Below are 13,269 nucleotides of genomic sequence, written 5' to 3' on the forward strand. Positions count from 1 at the left end.
CAGCCTAAATGTCCATTTACAAATGAATGGGTAAAGAAAATGTGATATATGGATATAATGGAATATTACTCCATCTTAAAAAAAAACAAAAAAAGGAAATTCTGCCCTTTGTGACAGTGTGGATGAACCTGGAGGGACACGTATAACTGATTCACTTTGCTGTACACCTGAAACTAACACAACGTTGTAAATCAACTATATTCCAATAAAAAAGTAAAATTAAATTAAAAATAAAATAAGGGACTTCCCTGGTGGTCCAGTGGGTTAAGACTCTGTGCTCCCAATTCAGGGGGCCCAGGTTCAATGCCTGGTTGGGGAACTAGATGTCCCATGCACGTCACAAGTAAGAGTTCACAAGCCACACACAGCTTAAAAAAGTCCGCATGCCGCAACAAACATCCTGCGTGCCTCAACTAAGATCCGGTGCAGCCAAAAATAAATAAATAAATATTTTTTAAAATAAAAATAAAATAAAATAGAAAGCATCGCTAAAATGGGATAAATAAATAAATAAATAAGCAAGCCAGACAGAGAAAGACAAATACTGTAAGATCTCGTTTACATGTGGAATCTAAAATAGTCAAACTCAAAGAAGCAGAGTAGAATGTGGGCAGAGAGGAAAATGAGGAGGAAATGTTAAATGGTACAAAGTTTCATTTATGCAAAATAAATAAGAACCGGAGATCTACTATATAGTGTAGTACCTATGGCTAACAATACTATATTGTACTTAAAATTTGCTAAGACAATTTTGCTAAGTTTTCTTTCCACACATTATCCTCCTCCTCATCATCATCATAAGGGAGGGAAGAAATTTGGGGAGGTGATGGATATGTTTATGATGTTGATGGTGCAGATGAGTTCATGGGTATATACTTATCCCCAAACTCATCAAGTTGTTTACATTAGGGACTTTCCTGGTGGTCTAGTGGTAAATAATCCACCTTCCAATGCAGGGGACAGGGGTTCAATCCCTGGTGGGGGAAATAAGTTTCCACATGCCGCAGGGCAACTAAGCCCGCTCGCCACAACTTCTGAACTTGTGCCTCAATGAGAGAGCCCACGTGCCACAAACTACAGAGCCCACGCACTCTGGAACCTGTGTGCCACAACTAGAGAAGACAAAACCCGCACACCACAACTAGAGAAAATCCCGCGTGCCTCAACTAGAGAGAAGCCCATGCCCTGCAACTAGAGAGAAACCCGAACAGACCACTCACCATAACGAAAAGATCCAGCATGCCTCAACAAAGATTTATGTTAAGGAAAATAAATAAATTAAATAAATATTTTTTAAAAGGTTGTTTACATTAAATATGTAAAGCTTTTTATATGTCAATCATAACTCAATGAAGTAGTTTAATACAAAACATTTAAGTATAGTGTTACTGTTCTAGTTAACTTCTTTGTACTCTGGGGGAACTAAAGGAATTATTATATGACTTTTCCCACATAGCTCTAACCCGAGTCCTGTTTTCCTGGTAGCTACTTTACTCTGCCCAAGAATTAGTAGACACCCTGCTAAATTTTTTCAGTCAACAATCTTTCAGTTTCTCTGGCTTTCCCATTTGCGAAATGAGGGCATTGTATTGAGTGATCTTGGCAGCTCCTCTCAGTTCATAAGTCCATGACACAGTGATTCCTGACGATCCAGTTGGCTCTACATTTTAGATGCATGTTCCTAGATCTTAGGTGATCGTTTGTTGTGTTGTTTAGTTCTTTAAAATTAATAGCAAATGAATTGCCTGATTTTTCTTTTTATATCCTGTATATGAAGTTGCCAGGAATTTCTCATAGACTTTTCACCTTCCAGCAGAGCAGGGAATGCTGTGACCAGAGTGATTAAGTCAAAAAGAACCTTAAGATAAATTCCCAGTTTTTAATTTCCATGAAATACTGAGTCCAGTATTTTATGACTGTTTTGTCAACATTAGTCAAGCAGTTCCCAAATCGAACTCTTGAGGCATTTTCTCAGTGAACAGCATAAGACAGGACTCTTCACTTCCGTATTACTGAGAGCTGCTCTTTGACCCACATATTTATAACAGCTACTGGTCTATTTCTCATCTACATGAACTTTAAAAGTAAAGAAAATTAAAGTACCTAATTTTTAAACCCATGTTGCAAATTAGCCACTTTTCAGATGCCAACAATGGCATACACTGCTGCGAAGTTAAGCCTGGAGGGAAGGAATTCTTTTCTTCCCATCTTTAGCTTTCCTTTGGGACAAAATAGCAGCTAAAACCTTTGGCAATATTAAATCCTAAAAGTTATTTGCCAAGAAGTTCAATCTAGAAAGGAGAGGACACTTTGATCCTATGTCTCCTGAAGTACTTCTGCATGGTTTTCCTTTTACTTATGCATGTCTTGGTCCAACAATTGGCAGGAACTGCTTTATGCACTCCTTTTTGTAATGTGTGTTTTTCAAGGCCACACCAAAGGAAAGGGAAATGAAGGGGGTTAAAAAAAAAAGTGAGGTTGTATTCACAAAAGAAAACAAAAACAAAAACCAGCATTTCTCTGCTTCTGCCTTTCTCCCATTTCTTTCTCCCAAAGAAATAAAACTTTCTTCCAAATAATTCTGGGACTCCTGGAGGATGTTTTGCTTGAGCTCTCACCATGTGTCCAACTGTGTCCATTACATTTCGCCTCTCCTTCTCTGCCTATGAGGTCCTACAAGTGAGCTGTCATCTCCTGCATATTTCTGTCTCTCCATTCTCTCTGTCTCTCTGTCTCTCCATTCTCTCTCTCTCTCTAGACTTTGGCTTCTCTGGCCTCCTGTCTAGGTTAATATCTCTACTCAACATCAACATGCATTTTAGCAGTGTCACTCCAAGTAGTACAGTTACATTCCTACCACTACTAGGGTCTCTTTTAGCTAGAAAATGACTCTCAAAGTCTCACATCAATTCCACTAAACTATCTCTAATTGCTCACCCCATAATTATTATAGCCCTTTCTCCCAGGACTTTCCCCCAGTCAGCTCATGATGACTGGGTCAGGCAATTCTCAGAGTAATAAGAATTATATTGGGTGGGCCAAAATGTTCATTAGTTTTTTTCTGTAAGATGGCTCTAGTAGCACTTAGTTGTCTTTAACTTTGTTCGAAACAATTTTGTTAGATTGTATGTGACAGCTGTCGTATCAGCGTGCATTTAAAAGAAGACATCAAAATTGGTGAATTTTTGTGTAGCCATTTTAATATTGAAGACGGAAGAAAAAAGCAACATTTTCATCATATTATGCTTTATTATTTCAAGAAAGGTAAAAATGCAATTGAAACACACAAAAAGACTTGTGCAGTGTATGGAGAAGGTGCTGTGACTGGTCGAACATATCAAAAGTGGTTTGCAAAGTTTCATGCTGGAGATTTCTCGCTGGATGAAGCTCCACCGTTGGGTAGACCAGTTAAAGTTGACAGCGATCAAATCAAGACATTAACTGAGAACAGTCAATGTTATACCACGAGGGAGATAGCCAAAATAGAAATACTCAAACTATCCAAATCAAGCACTGAAAATCATTTGCACTGACCTGGTTATGAGAATCGCTTTGATGTTTTGGTTCCACATAAGTTAAGCAAAAAAATCCTTGACCATATTTCCGCATGCAATTCTCTACTGAAACGTAATGAAAACTTTCCGTTTTGAAAACAAATTGTGATGCACGATGAAAAGTGGATACTGTACAACAATGTGGAACAGAAGAGTTCACGGGGCAAGCGAAATTAACCACCACCAACCACACCAAAGGCCGGTCTTCATCCAAAGAAGGTGATGTTGTGTATATGGTGGGATTGGAAGGGAGTCCTCTATTATGAGCTCCTTCTGGAAAACGAAATGATTAATTCCAACAAGTACGGCTCCCAATTAGACCAACTGAAAGTGGCACTTGAGGAAAAGAGTCCAGAATTAGTCAACAGAAAGCACATAATCTTCCATCAGGATAACGCAAGACCACATGTTTCTTTGATGACCAGGCAAAAACTGCTACAGCTTGGCTGGGAAGTTCTGATTCATCTGCCATATTCACCAGATTTTGCACCTTTGGATTTCCATTTATTTCGGTCTTTACAAAATTCTCTTAATGGAAAAAATTTCAATTCCCTGGAAGACTGTAAACGGCACCTGGAACAGTTCTTTGCTCAAAAAGATTAAAAGTTTTGGGAAGGTGGACTTATGCAGTTGCCTGAAAAATGGCAGAAGGTAGTGGAACAAAAAGGTGAATACGTTGTTCAATAATGTTCTTGGTGAAAATGAAAAATGTGTCTTTTATTTTTACTTAAAAAACAGAGGGCACCTTTTGGCCCAACCAATACCACACTCAAAATCACTCTTCCCCTCTGACTTGACCAGTTTTCCTCAAAATAAATTTGTAATTCTTCTTTGAAATACCTACTGTCTTTTCCAGGAATACCTAGTGTCTGTTTATCTGGTATTCTAGACATACCCAGATAGGTCTGAATCTTAGGGAGAACACAGAAAACACAGGCTGACAAATCAATACTCCTGGTGCATGACTATTTCTCAAAATTCCTGGAATTTGTTGTTTCATAAAGAACATAAAAATCCCCAGTATTTAGGGGATTTTTATGTATAGAAATCACACTCTATACAATATACAGAAAGGGTCTTTGAGGTGCCAGATACTGAACAAGACAATAAACCATGACTTCACTACACAAATTACAGTCTATTAGAAGAGACAGGCCAGATTTATAAACAATTAATTGCAGTGTAGGAGGGTTCCTTTTTCTCCACACTCTCTCCAGCATTTATTATTTGTAGACTTCTTTATGGTGACCATTCTGACTAGTGTGTGGTGATATCTCATTGTAGTTTGGATCTGCATTTCTCTAATAATTAGTGAGGTTGAGCATCTTTTCATGTACATTTTGGCCATCTGTATGTCTTCTTTGGAGAGATGTCTATTTAGATCTTCTGGCCATTTTTTAATTGGGTTGTTTGTTTGATATTGAGCTGTATGAGCAGTTTTTATATTTTGGAGATTAATTCCTTGTTGGTTGCATTGCAAACAAAAAAAAGTATTTGTTTGCAAATATTTTCTCCCATTCTATAGGTTGTCTTTCTGTTTTGTTTATGGTTCCCTTTGCTGTGCAAAAGCTTTTAAGTTTACTTAGGTCCCATTTGTTTATTTTTATTTCCATTATTGCAAAAAAAATTGTTGTGATTTATGTCAAAGAGCGTTTTATGTTTTCCTCTAAGAGTTTATAGTATCCGGTTTTTGTGGGAATGTAAATTGGTACAACCACTACAAATAACGGTATGGAGGTTCCTTAAAAAACTAAAAATAGAGCTACGATTTGATCCTTCAATCCCACTCCTGGACATGTATCCAGAGAAAACCATAATTTGAAAAGATACTTGCATTCCAATGTTCCCAGCAGTACTTTTTACAATAGCTAAGACATGGAAGCAACCTAAGTGTCCATCGATAGATGAATGGATAAAGAAGATGTGGTATATATACACAATGTAATATTACCCAGCCATAAAAAAGAATGAAATAATGCCATTTGCAGCAACATGGATGGACCTAGAGATTATCATACTAAGTGAAGTAAGTCAGACAGGGAAAGACAAATATCATATGGTATCACTTGATATGTGGAATCTAAAAAAAATGGTACAGGGACTTCTCTGGTGGCACAGTGGTTAAGAATCCGCCTGCCAATGCAGGAGACAGGGGTTCAAGCCCTGGTGCAGGAAGATCCTACATGCCGTGGAGCAACTAAGCCTGTGTGCCACAACTACTGAGCCTGCACTCTAGAGCCCGTGAGCCACAACTATTGAGCTCGTGTGCCACAACTACTGAAGACTGCATGCCTAGAATCCATGCTCTGCAACAAGAGAAGCCACTGCAATGAGAAGCCCATGCACCACAACGAAGAGTAGCCCTCTCTTGCCACAACTAGAGAAAGCCAGTGTGCAGCAATAAAGACCCAACACAGCCAAAATAAATAAATAAATAAGTAAATAAATAAGTAAATAAATATATATATTTTTAAATAAACGAATAAATGGTACAAATGAACTTATTTATGAAACAGAAATAGACCCACAGACACAGAAAACAAATCTATGGTTACCAAAGGGGAATTGTTGGGGAGGGATAAATAGGAGTTTCGGATTAAAATATACACACTACTATAAATTTTAAAAATAGATAAACAAGACAACTCCAATCATTTACACAACATTGTAAATCAACTATATTTCGACTTTTTTAAAAAAATTAAGCAATTACTGATAATGAAAAAAACAGTAATTGCAAAGTATAATCAATTATGTACAAATTTATGTTCTAGATACAACAGTAGCCCCAAGTCTGGAGAGCAACTGTGCTTGGGGGTAGAGAATCAGAGGGAAAATTGTGAAGAACTTCAACTGTAGTCTGCAGAATCACTAGGTAGTCAGGAGATATGAGTGGAGTAAATGCCATCGGCAAAATCAAGCAGGCAAAGCCCAACAAAGCTTGTTCAGGGGTAGGTAAGAACTTATAGCTCAAGTGTGGGGCATGAAAAATATGGAGTTGAAGACCAATCTAGAGAGGTAGGCAGAAGGCACTCAGCCTAAGGAGTTGAGCTTCATCTTTTCAGCAATGAAGAACCATTGAAATGGTTCTGTCCTCCATTTAAGAAGCACAGAAGTGATGTGGCTGATGGGCTGGAGGCTAGCTTTCATACAAGGTTCCATGGAGGCAAGAGTATGATAGGCAAGTTGGGCTGTAACTAAGATTGATGTAAACGTGTGGCAGTGTCCAAAAACAAATCCTTAAGTCCATGTGCTAAATTGTACACAGCTTATTCTCTAGTACTGCATCCCATCACTTTGCATTCCACACTAGCTCTGTCCTTAAAGAGCCTTCCCTTGGTTATTTTGTGACACGTATAAAACTGAGCCTCAGAGAGGAGTTTTGCCAGGGCCCTTTATAAAATGGCCAGTTACTATGGGCATGGGCCTCTGCCCTGTGCTTGCTTGGCCAACATGGGAAGGTCAATGTGGAGCAATGCTTGTATTATATCACTTATCTTGTCTTCATCATTATATTTTTCCGTCACTGCTGACCTCTGCTCACATGAAGAAGAAAGAAAATTGGTACCAGATGGTGTTGTTATATACATGGTTCTCAGTGTCCCAGGAAGGATTCCAGAATTCTTTTTTCAGCTTATTTGTAGGTCTTTGGTAACCCACACACCAGGACACTCACAGCTCTACCTGCCAACACCAGCAGGTAGTAACTGAAAGGCAACCACACTTACTGAGGCAATCTTTCAACACTCGGTAAAACTCACCCAATATCTATAAGATACTGAAGGACCAGACCTTAAAAAGTGATCCAACATATAGGGTGGCAGTCAAAACTTATCAGTCTTCTGAGATTGTGGTTGCTTTTCATATGAAACATAAAATCTCAGAGTTGAATTTCTAGCTTAAAGTTTGTCTAGTCCACTGGGTCTAAAACATACCTCTTAGAATCACAATGTGAAAAATATATAGATTCTTTGCCTCTACCTCCAGATGCTCTGATTTGGTCAGTCTTGGGGTAGAACCCAGATATTTGTATTTTTGACAGCTCAGTAGATGATTTTGATGGGCAGTCAAGTTTGGGAGCTTCTGGTCACTCTTACAGTGTTTGAATTCCACCCCAAATATCCCTTCCAATTTGTTGAGCAACGTCCCCTAAAACCCTTCCAGCACCAAAGATTTCACTTCCTCCCTCTGTAGTCCACTTATTTAAACAACTTAAACCATTATGAAGTGCTTTTTCATGTAACCAGAGTATGGCAGGGTCCCATTTCTGTCCCTGGGTAAGGAGGATGTTATCAGGAGAATCCAGGAGATCCACCCTACAGTCTGCAGTTCCTGGAAAGACATGATGATCAGTGGTCTTCTCCATACAGGTGACTCCAAGAGGAAGGTCTGTGTCCCCCACTTCCACTTGCCATGCCTCCCCCAGAGCATATGGTTCCACATGCTGTCTGGAACAACTTCATTTGTCAATAATCCCATGCCCTCCTCCTTGAAGAAAGAACTCTAAAAGAAGTGTAAGAAGTTCTTCTACTAATGATTTGGGCAAGCACCCAGGCCATAGAGACAGGAGGTGATGACTTTGTCGGAATCGTTCATACTTTTCGAGGAGGTGTCGAAGAGCTCACAGTAGGGAAATTTGTTGGTTGTTCATGTAAATGTGTTCTTGCTCCTCATCTCCCTTCTTAGTGACCCTCTTACTGCTCTCTGTTCTTGTCTTCCTCCTGCAGTCACACCTCAAGAATCCCTGTATGGAGGTGTCGCCACCACATTCCTGTGTGAAACTCCAACCCTCTTTACTTAAGAAAGGAATTCAAGCCTCCTAGGGCTTTCCTCATATGCCAGTGGAGGCGTGCTTCTGCACAGGCTTCACAAGCTCACAGGCAGAGGGGAAGGCGTGGACCCTGAGATTGGTTGGAAGAAGATGGGAACTCCTATTCCATTTCATTCTCTCTTCTAGTAAGGGTTGTAGCCAGTGTCAAGTGGAATTTCCTAAGAGCAAACACGCCTCCCCTTAGCAACTATTCATTTTCTTCCTAAAACAGCACGTTCTAGTTGCATAAGTCTGTTATTAACAGAATTTTGACTAAACCCCTTGTGAAATATAACATTGTGGGCATTATTGAACCAAGGAGCATTTCAGCATCTTTCCTTCATCTGTTTACATAACAAGAGCTGCCCCATTGGCTAAGATATGAGTGGCCTATAGGGGATATGCAACAACATTCCCAAAGTTTTTTTTGTTTTTTTTTTTTTTTGATGTCCAAATTGTTCTCCTGATAGAAAGCAGTGGTATTAGCTCATTCACACCTGTGTTAACTTGAAATCTCTCTCCCAGTGTTTTCTATTTTCTGTTTAATCAGGAGACCAATAAAGCACCATCCACCATAGAGATACAAATAATTTATCAAAGGCATGCTCCTTTGAGGAAATAGTGTAATAATGGTTAACTTCTATACCCTCCTTTGGCACAACTACCATTTTTAGAGACAGAATACAAAACTGTAGAGATAATTATTTTCAATGCAAAAATTTTTCATATGCTACCCTCCCCTAAATAGCCTTAGGCTTTATTTTTTAGATCCATATGTTTTTGAGACTTTTCCCATTACACCAAGAGCTTCCTGAGAGCAGGAATACTCTCTTTTTTTATAACAGTATTCCCTGGGTCATAGAGAGGCCAGCACATATGAGGGGCTCAAGGGATATTTACTGGGAGGGAATGAATGGAAGGAGAAATATTGATGAATGAATGGATAGGTGGATGGATGAGTGGATGGATGGATGGATGGATACCATGAGCCAAATGGGGCTCCAGCATTGCAAATATCCCATACACTTATTCTGCGGCTTTGAAATTTTGCTTTCCCAGCAAAGATGAGAGTGAAGAGTGAGCCCTTACCTTAGGAGATGTGATTGCCGTGTGCTGTCGATTTTAGCTATTTCCCAAGCCAAGCAAAAGCAGATCCTGCTCATAAACATGATTATGCCAGATGGGAAACTGATTAAACAGGCTGACTGACAATATCTCTTCATCTTAATTAGGGCATAGCTTGAAGATGACTGCTTGAAATTCAACCTGATCACAACCAGAAACAATGGAAATTGCCAAATGTACTGTTTCCTCCCTAAGAACATGAGTCTGGGATGACTGTAATTTCTTAAAAAAAAAAAAAAATTTCAGAGGAAAATTGATCTCATTTGTTAAGGCATCATTTAAGGGAGGTCCAAATTACAGGAGATAAATATGGAAAATGACAAAATCTATCAAAAGCTGGTGATAAACATAAAAACTAGAGTCTACTCTTCATTTCTACAGAATTTTTAAAACGGGAAATGAGAGCCCACATAACTATTATGTTTTATTTCTTCTCCTAGGATGCCAAAATCCATGATTTTCTAAAATAAACAGTAGAGTTTTATGTGGTCCTGAACAAACTCTGCTACTTATTAACTGAGTGTGACCTAGGGCAGAACAATTAATCACTTTGAAACTCAATTTTCCAATGTACATAAAAAATAAAATTTAAAAAGCACAGCCTATCTAACCTATGTGCACATGGTGCCTGGTGCTGTTCTAAGTCATCTGCATATAGTAATTTCTCTAACATGCTTGGAGTGGGTGCTATTATGCAAGAGGACATGGCAGCATTAAGAAGTTAAATCACCTCACCAAGATCACACACCTAGAAGCAGAACATCTATGATTGAAAATTAGGGAAGCTCACCCAACAGCCTTCTGCCTCACATTATTGGTTTCCAAGAAGTGTTGTAGATGAATAGATGAGGAGAAAGGGAGAGAGGAAGGGGCAGAAGGTCTAACTGAGGACATCTCTTAAAGTCAGTTCAGTAATTCCCGACTTTTTCTGATTCAAGCTTCCCAACAACCTTAAAGTTATAATTTGACTTTCTCAGTAGATCAGACTATGAGGGAAAAACTTATGTAATTAGGCCAATCCATATGGTAAATTCCACCTGAAGTAAGAATGCTCATGACAAATTAGCAAATTTTGATCAATGTTTAATCATCAGTCTCTATAAACTTGGTAATGTGAGTCAGTCCATGAGAGATAATCCACATCCTTAGGGTGATCAGCCAGCTTTAAGAGCCTTAAGGTCAGACTGTGGGCCATGGAGACGCTACCTAGGAAATGTCAACCTGGGGAGCCTCTGCAGAGACAGCCTGTCGGCCTCAGGCCAGAAAGACAACCTGAGGGCAGACAGGATTTCTTCCCACTCTCTCTAGGACCAGTAGCCTATTTCTGTATTTCCCAACCTCTGCTACAATGAACATTAGTTTTGTGAGATTCTCTGTGAAGAGATATATAGCCAAATCATGCACATTAAATAATCATAAGTTTTTTTAATCCTATTTTTTAAAAAACTTAGTCTCCAGTTTTCCCTCCAGGGAGGACCTTATTAAGGTCCCATTAGCTAGCAGCTTCATGTCCATTTACACAGGATTGAAATCAATGAAATACAAAGGGCAGAAGTGGGTGGACAGAGGCTTCACCAACAGCCTGCCTATCCGGCCTGTAGGCCAGATGGTGAGCAACTCACCATTCAGTGGACAGTTGGACATCTCTCCATAAGATAAAGGCCAGATGGATCTGTATGTTAACATCGCCAACCAGGGCATACTGTTGTTCATGGCAAACTTGCTGAGGTTTAACCAAGCCCTTTTCCCACCAAGCAAGAGGATAATGGAATCACTATATCATTGTGGCTTGATGATGCCATCAAGAAAGTTGGTTTGAATAGAATGCTTAAAACTTTATAATGCAAAATACATTTCAGACAGTTCTTGATGGATGTTTCTAATTAAATCCTTTTTTAAAAGGCTTAAAAAATGTATTTAGATACAATTTGATGTTTCCTAATCTTCTTGTCAATGGAGTCCATTTTTTTCCCACATAGATCTCATTAATTTTCTAGAATAGTAATTCCACTGGCCTAATTCAATTCAGTAAGCAAACAAAAGTTGAGAATATACTTCATACCAGGGACTGTTCTAGGTTCTGGGGCAGTCTCAAGGATAAATCTGGGAAAGGGGATTATCATTCTGAATGCCCAATATTTGTCATTTACTTTGATCTTATAGAATGTAATCCTCACCAAAAAGTCTCTGAAGCATACATTATTAGCCTTGTTTTACAATAAGGAAACTGAGATTCAGAGAACTCAAGTCCTTTACTCACTGCCACCCAGATATTAACTGGCATTGTCTGAGTTTGAAGCCATGTTCCTCTCACTGCAGACTTGATACTCTTACAGTTCTATAACATGGATATTTTCTTAAGTAACTTACACTTGTGCAGAATAGACATGTATGCGGCTGTATAATATATGAGAGAAAGCTCAGAGTCCTCAGAGAGGGACAGAAAGTGTCCTATTGGGCATTCAAAGGAATTTGATAACTATTTTCATCAAGGAAGATTCAAGGGAGGTTTTGTTTCTGTTGTGGCATTTGAGCAGAGCCTAAATGGGAAGAAGTCATTCCATACGGTGGAAATAGGGAAACAAATTTGGAAAATCTTGACCTGTATAGAGAGAATTATCAATAACCTATATAAGGGCAAATGTTCTCTTCTTTAAAAAGCAATTAAATCTTTGAGTACCTAATATGCGCAGGGCATAATGAAGATACTGAGGTGGACAAAACCTCCCTGACTTCATGGCAGTTTGATACATAGTAGGGCAACCTTCCCTGAATACAACCATTGGAAACACAAGTGCTGTGGGAAAGCAGAGGAGGTCTAGATTGGTTTCAAGAGAAGAGTTTCCTGGAAGAAGTAGAATTTAGTTTGGAGATGTATTTGTGAATATAAGTGCTAGAGAAGAAAGGCATGCCAAGCAAAAATACCCAATTGAGCAAGAAGACAGTAAAATATAACAACAAAAGATGACACATTTAGAATGTCCAGAGTAGTCTGGGGTTTAGAACAGCTGCCTCTGTGGCCAAGGCACAAAGAATATAAGGCAGCCAGGCTCTGCTTCCCCTACTATTTCTTTTTTTTTAATTTTTAAATTTTATTTATTTTTTTTATACAACAGCTCCTTATTAGTCATCAATTTTATACACATCAGTGTATACATGTCAATCCCCATCGCCCGATTCATCACACCACCACCCCTACCCCCCCACCACGTTCCCCCCTTGGTGTCCATATGTTCGTTCTCTACATCTGTGTCTCAATTTCAGCTCTGCAAATCAGTTCATCTGTACCATTTGTCTAGGTTCCACATATATGCGTTAATATATGATATTTCTTTTTCTCTTCCTGGCTTACTTCACTATGTATGACAGTCTCTAGAACCATCCACGTCTCAACAAATGACCCAATTTCATTCCTTTTCATGGCCGAGTAATATTCCACTGTATATATGTACCACATCTTCTTTATCCATTCATCTGTCAATGGGCATTTAGGTTGCTTCCATGACCTGGCTATTGTAAATAGTGCTACAATGAACATTGGGGTGCATGTGTCTTTTTGAACTATGGTTTTATCTGAGTATATCCCCAGTAGTGGGAATGCTGGATCATATGGTAATTCTATTTTTAGGTTTTTTTTTTTTTTTTTTTTTTTTTTTCGGTATGCAGGTCTCACACTGTTGTGGCCTCTCCCATTGCGGAGTGCAGGCTCTGGAAGCACAGGCTCAGTGGCTATGACTCACGGGCCCAGCCGCTCCGCGGCATGTGGGATCTTCCCGGACC

This window comes from Kogia breviceps, chromosome 3 (genome assembly GCF_026419965.1).
Source record: "Kogia breviceps isolate mKogBre1 chromosome 3, mKogBre1 haplotype 1, whole genome shotgun sequence".
NCBI lineage: Eukaryota > Metazoa > Chordata > Mammalia > Artiodactyla > Physeteridae > Kogia > Kogia breviceps.